The 12,923-nt window shown below is 38.3% G+C and overlaps 1 non-coding gene across 1 annotated transcript; it reads left to right on the forward strand.

Annotated features, from left to right (window-relative positions):
• The first annotated feature begins 12,580 nt into the window (after positions 1-12,580).
• On the forward strand, positions 12,581-12,653 carry Trnak-cuu. The gene has a single exon. It is a non-coding gene; the product is annotated as a tRNA-Lys (tRNA).
• The last annotated feature ends 270 nt before the right edge of the window (positions 12,654-12,923 follow it).

Consider the following 12,923-nt stretch of genomic DNA (forward strand, 5'->3'; position numbering starts at 1 on the left):
ACAGATAGACAGACAGACAGACAGACGGACAGACAGACAGACAGACACGTCAAACTTATAACACCCCGTCGTTTTTGCGTCGGGGGTTAATAAGTAAGGAAAGAGTCGTAACTCCATACATCAGTAAATGCAAGTTATTTGTAGTGACATCTAGCGTCTACCACGCGTCAATCACGCATCAAATAGCGTAAATTATAAGTACCACTACTCGACACTAGGTGTCAACAGTGACAAGTCTGCCGAAAATTTAATATTATAACCTAACCACAAAATTAAAATTTTGAAAAAACCCCCGACTGCGACATAGTTGACCGATTTTCATGAAACATGGCTAAGAACACTCCCGACTAACTCAGCTTTCAGACAAAAAAAACTAAATCTAAATCGGTTCATCCGTTCGGGAGCTACGATGCCACAGACAGACAAACAGACAGACAGACACACACACACACAGACAGACACGTCAAACTTATAACACCCCGTCGTTTTTGCGTCGGGAATTAAAAACAGTTAACAACTTAAGGAATTGAAAACAGAATACTTACTGATTAATACTATTGTAATAGTAGCTAAAAATTATTGAGAATTAGACTTTTCGTTCGTCGCGACATCTATTGACAAGTAGCAGTACTGATAATTTACGCTAGTTGACGCGTGGTTGTCGCGTGGTTGACGCTAGATGTCACTACAAATAACTTGCATTTACTGATGTATGGAGTTACCTCTTTCCTTACTTAGTCCTCTATATGCGCATGTGCAAGATAGAGTTCCATAATTATAGCAATTTCGTCTAGCCTATACGCTGTAGCTAGGATAGCGGACATAACTGTGTTCGTGGATATCTGGGTTCGAATCCCGGTGAGGGCAACTTGTAATAACAGCTAGTGTGGAACTAGTTTACAGACAGACACGTCAAACTTATAACGCCCCGTCGTTTTTGCGTCGGGGGTTAAAAATTATACCAAGTTACGAACACGGCTTATCGTCTTCACAATAGGGGCGAAATTCTACTATACTGCCCTGATAAGCCGAAAAGCGCTATCTCAAACGAAAATCCATAGCTAACTTATACTTAAGCATCTATAACTGACAGTTCCATTTTTAACCCCCGACGCAAAAACGACGGGGTGTTATAAGTTTGACGTGTCTGTCTGTCTGTCTGTCTGTCTGTTTGTCTGTCTGTGTATGTGTTTGTCTGTGGCATCGTAGCTCCCGAACGGATGAACCGATTTCGATTTAGTTTTTTTTCATTTGAAAGCTGTGTTAGTCGGGAGTGTTCTTAGCCATGTTTCATGAAAATCGGTCCACTAGGTCGCGGTCGGGGGTTTTTTCAAAATTTTAATTTTGTGGTTAGGTTATCAAAATCATTTGGTTTTGAGATCGATAGATACTCGGCTTAGCAGTGCAGTATATTATAGTTACATACGATTTTGACGCAAAAATTAAAATTTTGAAAAAACCCCCGACCGCGACATAGTGGACCGATTTTCATGAAACATGGCTAAGAACACTCCCGACTAACTCAGCTTTCAGACAAAAAAAACTAAATCTAAATCGGTTCATCGGTTCGGGAGCTACGATGCCACAGACAGACACACACACAGACAGACAAACAGACAAACAGACAGACAGACAGACAGACAGACAGACAGACAGACAGACAGACGGACAGACAGACAGACAGACACGTCAAACTTATAACACCCCTTCGTTTTTGCGTCGGGGGTTAAAAACCACAAAATTAAAATTTTGAAAAAACCCCCGACGGCGACATAAGACTGATTTTCATGAAACATGGCTAAGAACACTCCCTACTAACTCAGCTTTTAGACAAAAAAAAAACTAAATCCAAATCGGTTCATCCGTTCGGGAGCTACGATGCCACAGACAGACACACACACACAGACAGACAGACACACACACACAGACAGACAGACAAACAGACAGACAGACAGACACGTCAAACTTATAACACCCCCTCCGTTTTTGCGTCGGGGGTTAAAAATACAGGGTGTTATAAGCTTATAAGTTTATGTGTCTGTCTGTCTGTTTGTCTGTCTGTGTGTGTGTATGTCTGTGGCATCGTAGCTCCCGAACGGATGAACCGATTTGGATTTAGTTTTTTTTGTCTGAAAGCTGAGTTAGTCGGGAGTGTTCTTAGCCATGTTTCATGAAAATCGGTCCACTATGTCGCGGTCGGGGGATTTTTCAAAATTTTAATTTTGTGGTTAGGTTATTCTCTTCTTTCTAGTGTAAGACGTATTTAATTATGATTTGTTACACTTTTGAAAATGGAACAATACATACAGTTAGTAATGCGTCACAATTTTTATACCGATTCAAAAAACACTCTATCACTTGTACTTACGGACTATAACCGCATATTTTCCAAATAGAACGCCACAGGAACTGAACGTCGTCCCGATAAGCCAATTAAAATTGAACTTTTACACAATGGCATAAGGTTGCTTTTCTATCGCGAAGGACGTTTATTACAATTTGTCAACACGTAATTGAAAGCATTTCCCACGCGCATGAACGGCAGTTAACTGTTACCAGTTTAACTTGATAATTTCACTTTGACATGAACGCGACAAAAGGTACATTTGCTAGGATTTTACTGTTAACGTCGCGAAGTAAACTAAGCTAAACTAGAACAGTAGCCTTACCATGACTTTTTTGAGTTAAAAAATACGTTACGTTTTCAGTGAGAGTTACGGAAAATGTATGGAAAAACTGAACAGCGCTCCAAGCGGAAACGCTCACGTACTAAAATTTTCATCGGTACCATAAGTTATTAACGTGTTTACTCCGAGTTTTCAATACGTTCCTAACTTTACAGCTAAGGCGCTCTCTTTCTGATTGTATGAAGTCAATAGAACCAGAACTATTTGACAGTCTTTAGTGAAAACTCAATACTTTACGTGAGTAATCATTGACAGTCACTAGCGTAAAAGTAAACCACCAATTCACTGTGATGTGTCATTACTGTCAAATTATATAACAATCCCACAACATTTTCTCGATTATATTTGTAATTTTAAATACAATTATGACTAATATGTATTAATTTATAATATTACGTGAAATTCAAGAACAGCTTAAATGTAGCAGTTAGTCAGTAGTTCGATAAAAAGATAAACCAGTTATGAAACCAGTGTTTGATACTTTTACAAAGGTAATGAGTTATATTTATTCATCATTTTGTACTGTTTAGCTACAGTTGAGATGATTATATTGCTTGCTTTCAGAAAAAGAAGATATTATTGAAAACAATATTTCCATGCCAGCCGTATGGTATTCAGCAAACCCAACGTAGAAGATTGTTCAAATTGATAATGAATGAGGCAGTTAAGAATCAACTGATTACCTATACAGCAGCAGGCAGTACCAATTCATGGGCATGTTAGTTCCTCAATGCACAATACTTGTACCTGTAGTCACCATAACACCATATCTCGTGGGTATATATTAGAAGTGAACCAAAGGAAAAAACTTCAAAAAAATTATCCTATTACTGAAATAAAGTATCTCATTCTGTGACTTTGTTTATTTTGTAATATTCTTGAGTAACAGGCTAAGTATTTAATAAATTGATGTGAAACGAAAACTAAAAACCTAAAATTCAGCGTTTTCGTACATATCAAACATCAATTACAACGACATCGACATAGGTAACGACAAAGTCTAAGGTAAGGTATAGAACTTTTGAAGGCGATAAGCCATTATGGGGTGTATATGAAGATTATAATTTGATACAAAAGTGAGTAGAAAAAGCATTTTGAAACAAGTAAAAATTGTATCTAATTTTTTGGCAGGGCACGTAGCCAAATGCACAAACGATTATGATTAACATCGTTATCGTAGCTTAGCTATCTCTATCACTTTTCCGTATTGACATGACAGAGCTAGACTGAATTTCGATCGGCGTTTAGCGCATAGATTTAAAGTCCATGGTTCAGCGTCAACGATTGACATTTCAGCTAAGTCCTAGTGTCAAAGTTGACAAAGCTATTTTTTTTTTATTTATTGGGAGCATTGGCAACTTGGCAATCAGCACAAACATACAATATTTAATACAACATACAGCAGAAGAAACAATTACAGGAATAACAATTACTTTGTTAATCATAAAAGTAATATTGCACATAATTGAAATGCTAAACTTATGACTATTTAGTAACTACACAATACAATGTTTTATGAATGAAAAGTAGTATTTTTGAACAATTACAAATTATTTACAAAGCGCCAATAGTGTGCATAATAAATTCACAAATTATAGCCTTCAAGTTCATTTCCCGGTTCTTTGCTTGGCGGAAAATCCCAACAAACCCTAATAGGGATAGGGGTAGGGTTAGGGATAGGGATAGGGGTAATCGGTCGGCAATCGGTAATTTTAAGCGATAATGCGAGAAAGTACTTTTTACCCACCGACAATAGTGCTCAGATACGGAGCTATGTGAGTTCTGTTGTACAATATGTAATTTCCTCAGTGTATATAGAATACATACCTACTCGTACCTACTACCTACGCTGTGGTTGCTGTGTAACATTTGTACAACCACTGCAAGCATTTCTTTTTTAAAAACAATAGTAATATGAGTAATTGAAAAAAACGCAGACAAACGTCTGCATAGAAACCTACGGATCCAAATGAAAATTTTATTATTTGTATATGTTTGAATAAGAATTCTTTTAGTACGCGAGCGAAACCGCGGGCAAAGGCTAATTCTATATAAGATGCTATGTACCCTTTTTCTGTAAAAAATATTTCTATTTCTTTACTACTCGAGAACATCACAAATAAACAAAGTCAATTAATGAAATACTTTATTTTAGTAACAGGATTATTTTTTGGAGTTGAGGTTTTTTCCTTTATTGGAGCACTTCTATACATATACCTGTGATGATCATGGCCAATAATACCATTTAGTGCATCGCGGAACAAAAACACCTATAAATTGGTACTGCTCCCCTCTGCTGCCCTAAGGTTTTGAGTAGCGTAACTGCCAGAGTGCCACAGTATTAATATCAATTGAGCCATCTTCCATGTTGACTGAATACCATACGGGTTTGTTCGGAAATACTGATTTCAATCATAGCTTCCGTCATCTTTCTGAAACCAAAAACTGCTTTGAGCATTATAATCATCTCAATTGTAAATAGTACAATATGATGGCCAAAAATAACCTATTACCTTATTTGATTTGTTCACTGGTTTATCTTTTTATTCAATTTTAGCTAATCTTGAATTTCAGGTAATATTATAAATTAATGCAATATGTTAGTCATAATTTTATTTAAAACTGCAAATATAATTGTGAAAATTCCGTGTGATTTTTGTATAACTTGACAGAAATGTCACGTCAGAATGACTTTGCCTATGGTTTGAGGCCTACTACCGAATACCGAAGTTATCGAAATGTGGACATGCGTCTCTTTTACTCTTATCAGTATAAAGTGAAAGAGGAAGAATCCCTCAGTGCGTATGTTTCGAAATTTGCAGTAGACCCTATATTGACAGATTTCGATAGGTAAATTACATTTACTTATGATTTTAGTTCCATCGCGTAAACACCAGAGGCGTAGCATTCGCCTATAGTTCTTTCTCCGTTTATTGATAAACTTAGAAAGGGATAGAAGCAGCTTCTTTGGCGTGAAGTTAGGCACAATATATTGTAAACAAACGTAAACTCACTTACTTTCTGAGTAAAGTAATACGGCTCTCACTTGGGCAGCCCATGGTAACGGTACTGTTGACGAACGAGTACCTATGGTAGTAAGAATCGGGACAACGAAACGGAAAGTATCTAGCCTGGTAAGACCCAGGCCAATTTTTAACCCCCGACGCAAAAACTACGGGGTGTTATAAGTTTTACGTGTCTGTCTGTTTATCTGTCTCTGTGTGTGTATGTCTGTGGCATCGTAGCTCCCGAACGGATGAACCGATTTCGGTTTAGTTTTTTTTTGTCTGAGAGCTGAGTTAGTCGGGAGTGTTCTTAGCCATGTTTCATGAAAATCGGTCTACTATGTCGCAGTCGGGGGTTTTTTCAAAATTTTAATTTTGTGGTTAGGTTATACCGCTTCAAGTTGTTGTTCATAGATCTGATAGATCCAATGCTTAATATTGACATTCGAGCGATCGAAAAATTCAAAGATTGGGCGACGATCGTAGCCAGTGGTTTGAAAAGTATAATCTTTCTTTACAGTGTAAAGCATGCAAAAGCTAGCGTGCTGCTTTGGACTAATGACCACATGATATTGACCTTTAGATGAGGTCAACTAGTGGCCAATGAGCACATGCGCAGTCAACGACCGCGTGCGACCATGGCTTTTTGCAATTAACAGCGGTAATAGATGCCAACATTCATACCGTAAGCAGTGTAACCAAGTGGCTTAGGTGTTCTATAATCTAAACACAATTTCATAGAAGAGATTCACAGTCGCTTTTCGGTGAAGGGAAACATCGTGAGGAAACCGGACTAATCCCAATAATGGCCCAGCCACGACATTGGTCTATGCGCGGCAGCGGCGAGCGGCAGCCATGCGTGCGAATGAAAAGTCCCATCGCTGTGTCTCGCTTCAATGTATGGCCGCCGCTCGCCGCTGTCGCGCTTAGACCAATGTCGTGGCTGAGCCGTAAGGCCTAGTCAAGTAGTTACCCATCGGGTTGGAAGGTCAGATGGCAGTCGATTTCGTGCCTACGCCAATCTTGAGATTAGTTGTCAAAGCGGACCCCCAGACTCCCATGAGCCGTGGTGAATGCCGGGGTAAGGCAAGGAGGATGATGAGTTAAATTTGCTCAGTCTGAAGTATATTCCCCCATAAATGATTGCAGGTGACGAAATGAAGGTCCTGGCAGGTTATCATTTATCGCGCGACCATGCTTCTAATGGGTCGGCAACGCGCACATGACACCCCTTGAGTTGCGGGCGTCCATAGGTTACGGTGACCGCTTTCCATCAGGCGGGCCGTATACCTGTTTGCCACCGACGTGGTATAAAAAAAAAAAATGCTTGCCAGCCCGGGTGCGTAGCCGAATGGCACAAACGCTCACGAAACGAAACGCTAGTAGATATCTATCTCTATCGCTAGTGCGTATTGGCGCGACAGAGCCAGACTAGCTTTCGCGGCGTTTCGTTTTCGTTTCGCTTCGGAGAAATGCCATTCGGCTTCAGAGCCTGTAGTGTTTAATCTACTTCTACTAAAGAGCTGTTCTAGTATCAGAGGCAAACTGTTAAAAATATTCCTACGGAAGCCGGAAATATTGAGAGGTGGCAAAACTAGCATCCATTTTGACACTTTTTAGTTTTTTTAACCCCCGACGCAAAAACGACGGGGTGTTATAAGCTTGACGTGTCTGTCTGTCTGTGTGTGTGTCTGTCTGGTGTGGTGTGTGGGTCTCCCGAACGGATGAACCGATTTAGATTTAGTTTTTTTGTTAGAAAGCTGAATTAGTCGGGAGTGTTCTTAGCCATGTTTCTTGAAAATGGGTCCACCATGTCGCGGTCGGGGGTATTTTCAAAATTTGAATTTTGTGGTTATTATAATTTGAATCCGTGATTTCACAAAGCGAACTACAGTTGACTCACAAATATCAAACGCTACATTTAGTTTACATTTAACTTAAATACTAAAGGGCGAGACACGGTGTATGTGTAACGTAAACAAGACTTGCTATAGTTTCTATAAAAAGACGCCGAGGGTGCACCGACTTGATTTGTTACATTTATTTATATAAAAGTGGGGGGTGGAGTGGTGGACATCCATACACACATGCATAATTATACGTCTGTATTCCCATGAGGAGTAGGTAGAGCACTTGACATTTCTCAAGTTTCAGTGATACTTTACGGTGCTTTTACACGGACAACGCAATTGCCAGCAATTCACATACCATTGCTGCGTTCGTTCAATGCGCACCAACAAACTGTGGAGCAAACGCGGCAATGGCATGTGAATTGCTGGCAAATGTGTTGCTCGTGTTACCTTTAGCAATTAAGGGGTTGAAAGAAGTATATAAGGAGTAGTTTCGTTTTCTTTTAACCCCTTATTTGCCAAGAGTGGCCCTGGAGCTTTAGTAGTTTCATGTGCTCTGCCTACCCCTTTATGGGATACAGGCGTTTGGCATTGTATGTATGTATGTATAATAAGGAGTAATTGTCTCCAAAAAGGGCAAGGAGAAAATGATTGCTATAGCGACTGAGTATCATCGAAAATCGAAATTCTGAGTCTTGAGTGCATCTATAAATCGTGATTTACAAACAAGGGTAATGTAACATATATAATTAAATTTGGTCAGAATATAAATTTACCACAAATTAACAGTCTAACAATACATATTTTCGCTAAAGTTGTCCTATTTTTAACACTTGCAACATTGAACGCCTTGACTTCGAACTTTTAAAATAAGAACGTCCGTTTCCCGCCAAGTTCATTGGCACTTCCGTTAACTGTCAATTGGGTTCCGCCTCGACGGGAAAAGGACGTACCCATGTGTTTAAACAACAATTAGAATTTAGCAACAGTTTACTTATGCCTATTTCTGTTATGCGATTAAATTGTACAATTTTGTAGGCTTGTGCCGTTTCGTTCGTTGATCGGAGCGCTCCGATCTCGTTCAATCGCTCCCATGAGTTCGCTCTTTTAGGTCTTTTGCTCATTTAGTTCAGCCAGACCAGCGATCACTGCGGTCGGAAAGATCAGAACGAATGGGACCGATAGTGTCAAAATTATACGAATAGTCCACAGATAGTAACATTCCGGGCCGAAAGGTTGTAAGTAACCGAAGTTTAATATGAAAACTTGACTTTTTTTGTTGCTCTGCTAAGTAGCTCTCGCTCTCGGTCGGCGCAGTCACACATTCGTTCTCGATCCAAACCGCTCGCGCTCGCCGATCCTATACTGAACTAAATGAGCAAAGACCGATTCTCAGACCACGGAAAGATTCAGTTCATTTCGGTCATAGATGGGATTTTATTCCTAACAGTTCATAGTTCGTGAACGACACAAGCCTACAATTTTGACTCGTAGTCCGTTTCCCAATGACACCTATTGGTTTCGTAACTGTACCTACAATTTTGTAGTTTAATCATATTATTAAATACAGTTATAGAGTTAAGCGTTGTCATTGTAAGCTTTATTAGAAGTATAGGTTACTGAATTGACGGTATTTTTCAATAGCGCGTCGTAATGAAACGATGGAAGGTGATTTGCACTATCATTGTTAGCAGAAACGGTTTTTAACATTCAAGTGTTGGTATTCAAAAGTAAAGAAAAGAACGGATATTTTAACAAATTATTTATGTTCAAAAGATACGGGTGTAGTAACGGGAAAAAACCGAGAAAAACTACGCAAGCGTACACCTTAGCTCCAGCACGTAGATATGAAAAGTACCTAGTAAAGTCCAAAGGGGGGCTATGAGGGAAATGGGTAAAAAAACGCAAAATAAATGATTTTTTGGTATTATGCAGTAAACTTACGTCTTTGCCGTCGGTATCCAGATTTCACAACCTGCGTCGTTGCATTGTTGTGTATCTGAAAAAAAAAAATCAATTATTAATCAATCGACACATTTGGCATAACCTGAAGTAAATTCCGCTTGCGAAAACACCGTTTTTGCCCGATTACGGCGAGAATAAGTAAGTTGTTACTGTTGTTAGTGATTGTGTAAATAGCTGTTATTAGTGGCCTAAGTATCCAATCTAAATTATGTAACAGTCAACGAATTAGTATCTATCACTATTTATGTATATCTAAGATAGTAAAATATATACGTGGGTCTCTCTATGACTCAGACAAAGGATACTATAGACTTGACGCAAGCGTACACCCGTAAGGGACAGATATAGAATAATGGAGCGAATTTAAGAATCACTTTAAAAATGGCTGACAGTTTACCATAAACAACCTACGTAATTAGGGCGGATAATAAGCTTGACAAGTCACGTCCTTATTGTTTGCCACAAACTCGTTTGTGGCAACGGCGGAAAAGTGGAACTATGACAAAGACAAAAAATAACATTTTGCTCTCTGTCACTCTTATTATAATTTGTATGTGACCATCTCATTCGGTAGTGGTATTATTATTTGGCTGTCTAGTCTATAGTATCCTTTGTTTAAGCTCTATGAGCATATATAGGCCACTGTAGAACTATGTCACAGTGACGATATAAATCAGATTGTAAGAAATCTCTTACTGCTTGTCATTTTGACATGGTTGAAGAGTGGCCTAGGGTTCCAATTGGTTGACTGTACATTACATTTTGCCTCTGGTTCTAAGTAATTGAAGTTTCATTATTTTCACTACCACTATACTATCTTATAACTATATTTTTAAGCACTATAATAGCTCAACATGACACAATTTTAATGATTAGGTCAAATTGCATCTAAAATCACACACGGCCGAAGTGTGTCGATTTCGATGTTCGGTCAATTATTTATTCTACGACACGGTACGGCCCACAAATATCTTACAAATCGAATAACGGTACTGAACAGCCAATAATTATTGAGATTTCGTTAAATAGTCAGGCGTAGTCGGACTTGCACGTGGCGAGTATGGTTCAGTCTTACAGGATTAACAAAGACGGTTTACAAAGATCTGTAACTTTTTCAAGTTTGCCTTACGCATGCATACGATATTTGGATAATTTTAATTGAAACACAGATGAGATTTGCAGATGCAAAACAAAGAGTAAAATTGACAGTGAGAGTGGATTTTTAACAATTATAATTTAATCCTAAATCCGTATCCAAAATTTGGATACGGAACCCCAAAAACTAGCAAAACAGAATTTAAGTCGTGACGTGATGCTCTCGCAGTCAATAAATAGTGTAATCATACCATAATTAAATTTGTTAAATTAATATTTTTAAGGTTTTGAAATGTTCTACTTTTGGTGTTTTTATACTTTCTATAATATAAAGCAAATTTATATTGAAACAATACTATAACTTTGAAGATGGTAGGCATTTAGAAACAACAATTTGTCGATACGAGTATAGATTTTATAACACACTAGCTTTTGCCCGCGGCTTCGTTCGCGTCAAATTCGAAAATTGCGGAACGCTCCATACAAACTTCCACCCCCCATTCTAGGGAAGTGGGTGGGGTGGGGGGTAGAAAGAGATAAAAAGTAGCCTATGTCACTCTCCATCCCTTCAACTATCTCCACTTTAAAAATCACGTCAATTCGTCGCTCCGTTCTGCCGTGAAAGACAGACAAAGAAACAGAGTAAATAGGTATCTCATAGGTAAGCGTGATCCACCGCAGACCGCATCATCACTTACCATCAGGTGTGATCGTGGTCAAACGTCTGCCTATTCATACTAAAAAAAAAAAGACAAACACTTTCCCATTTATAATATTAGTATGGATTTAAACAATACTTAAAATTTTGAAGAAGAAACAACAATTTGTCGATAATGGTCCCGGGTTCGAATCCCGGTAAGGGCATTTATTTCATTTCATTTCATTTATTTCTTGCTTTTGTGGGTTTACAATAGATCTTACAACTAGACATCAGTGCTTAGACATTAGTGCTAGACATTAGTGCATCAGTTTATTTATGTGATGAGCACAGATATTTGTTCCTGAGTCATGGATGTATTCTATGTATATAAGTATTTATATATTATAAATATCGTTGTCTGAGTACCCACAACACAAGCCTTCTTGAGCTTACCGTGGGCCTCAGCCAATCTGTGTAAGAATGTCCTATAATATTTATTTATTTATATTTATTTATTAATGCCGACATAGGTTTTATGACACATTTATATATATGTTTTATAAGCATCTTTGCATCTGTCTATAGTTATCTACTAAAAAGCGAAAACTGCAAGTTAAGAATTTTCATAACATCTGGCAGAGGACTATGTCATTAAATCTTGAGTTCAATAAGTTTTTAACAGAAACAATATTATTTTAAAACTTGTTTAAGGCACTGGTCCCACCGCGAGCTAGTAAGCTATGAGCTATCGGCTATAAAAACGAACAAAAGATAATCACTCCCGCGTAAATAAAAGAGACACGGCGATGTTTATAGTTACTCGCCCAGCGGTGAGCTATCAATATCGCCGTGTCTCTTTTATTTGCATGGGAGTGCTTATCTTTTGTTCGTTTTTGTAGCCGATAGCTCATAGCTTACTAGCTCGCGATGGGACCAGTGCCTAACATTCATTTTCGTTTCAATAATTTATTAGCAATTATATATTTCAAAACGGAAACCATAATTCTGCTCTCACGCATTTACGGCGATATAAAAATAAATCTTAGAACTGGCAACTCTAATATTGCTCGCATTCGATATTTAAATATTAAATTTATTCATAGAAAACTAGTTAAAAAAAAATAGCAGCTGTAGGTTCATGTCAAGAGAATATAGTTCTTATCATCGTAAATATAAAGTAGACACGACTCTTGATATAACATCGTCTATAAATTACAAAAGATCGTAAGCGCCATGTAAATTATACGAAGTTACGCCATTTTATGACAAGTAGGAAAACTTGTTCTCAGAGTTGACCTTGCTCGGAAGCAGTAAGCTAAATTGGGTCACTCGTACACAGCCCGGCTAGCTCAGTCGGTAGAGCATGAGACTCTTAATCTCAGGGTCGTGGGTTCGAGCCCCACGTTGGGCGAAAACACTTTTTGTATTTTTTTTTTACAAATAAATTTCGTTTTCCTTTAATTTCTCTATTTTTAACCCCCGACGCAAAAACGACGGGGTGTTATAAGTTTGACGTGCCTGGCTGTCTGTCTGTGTGTGTGTCTGTCTGTGACATCGTAGCTCCCGAACGGATGAACCAATTTCGATTTAGTTTTTTTTTGTAGTTGTGTGAAAGCGGAGTTAGTTGGGAGTGTTCATAGCCATGTTTTATGAAAATCGGTCCACTATGGTTTTTTCAAAA

Source organism: Leguminivora glycinivorella, chromosome 27 (genome assembly GCF_023078275.1).
Source record: "Leguminivora glycinivorella isolate SPB_JAAS2020 chromosome 27, LegGlyc_1.1, whole genome shotgun sequence".
Lineage (NCBI taxonomy): Eukaryota > Metazoa > Arthropoda > Insecta > Lepidoptera > Tortricidae > Leguminivora > Leguminivora glycinivorella.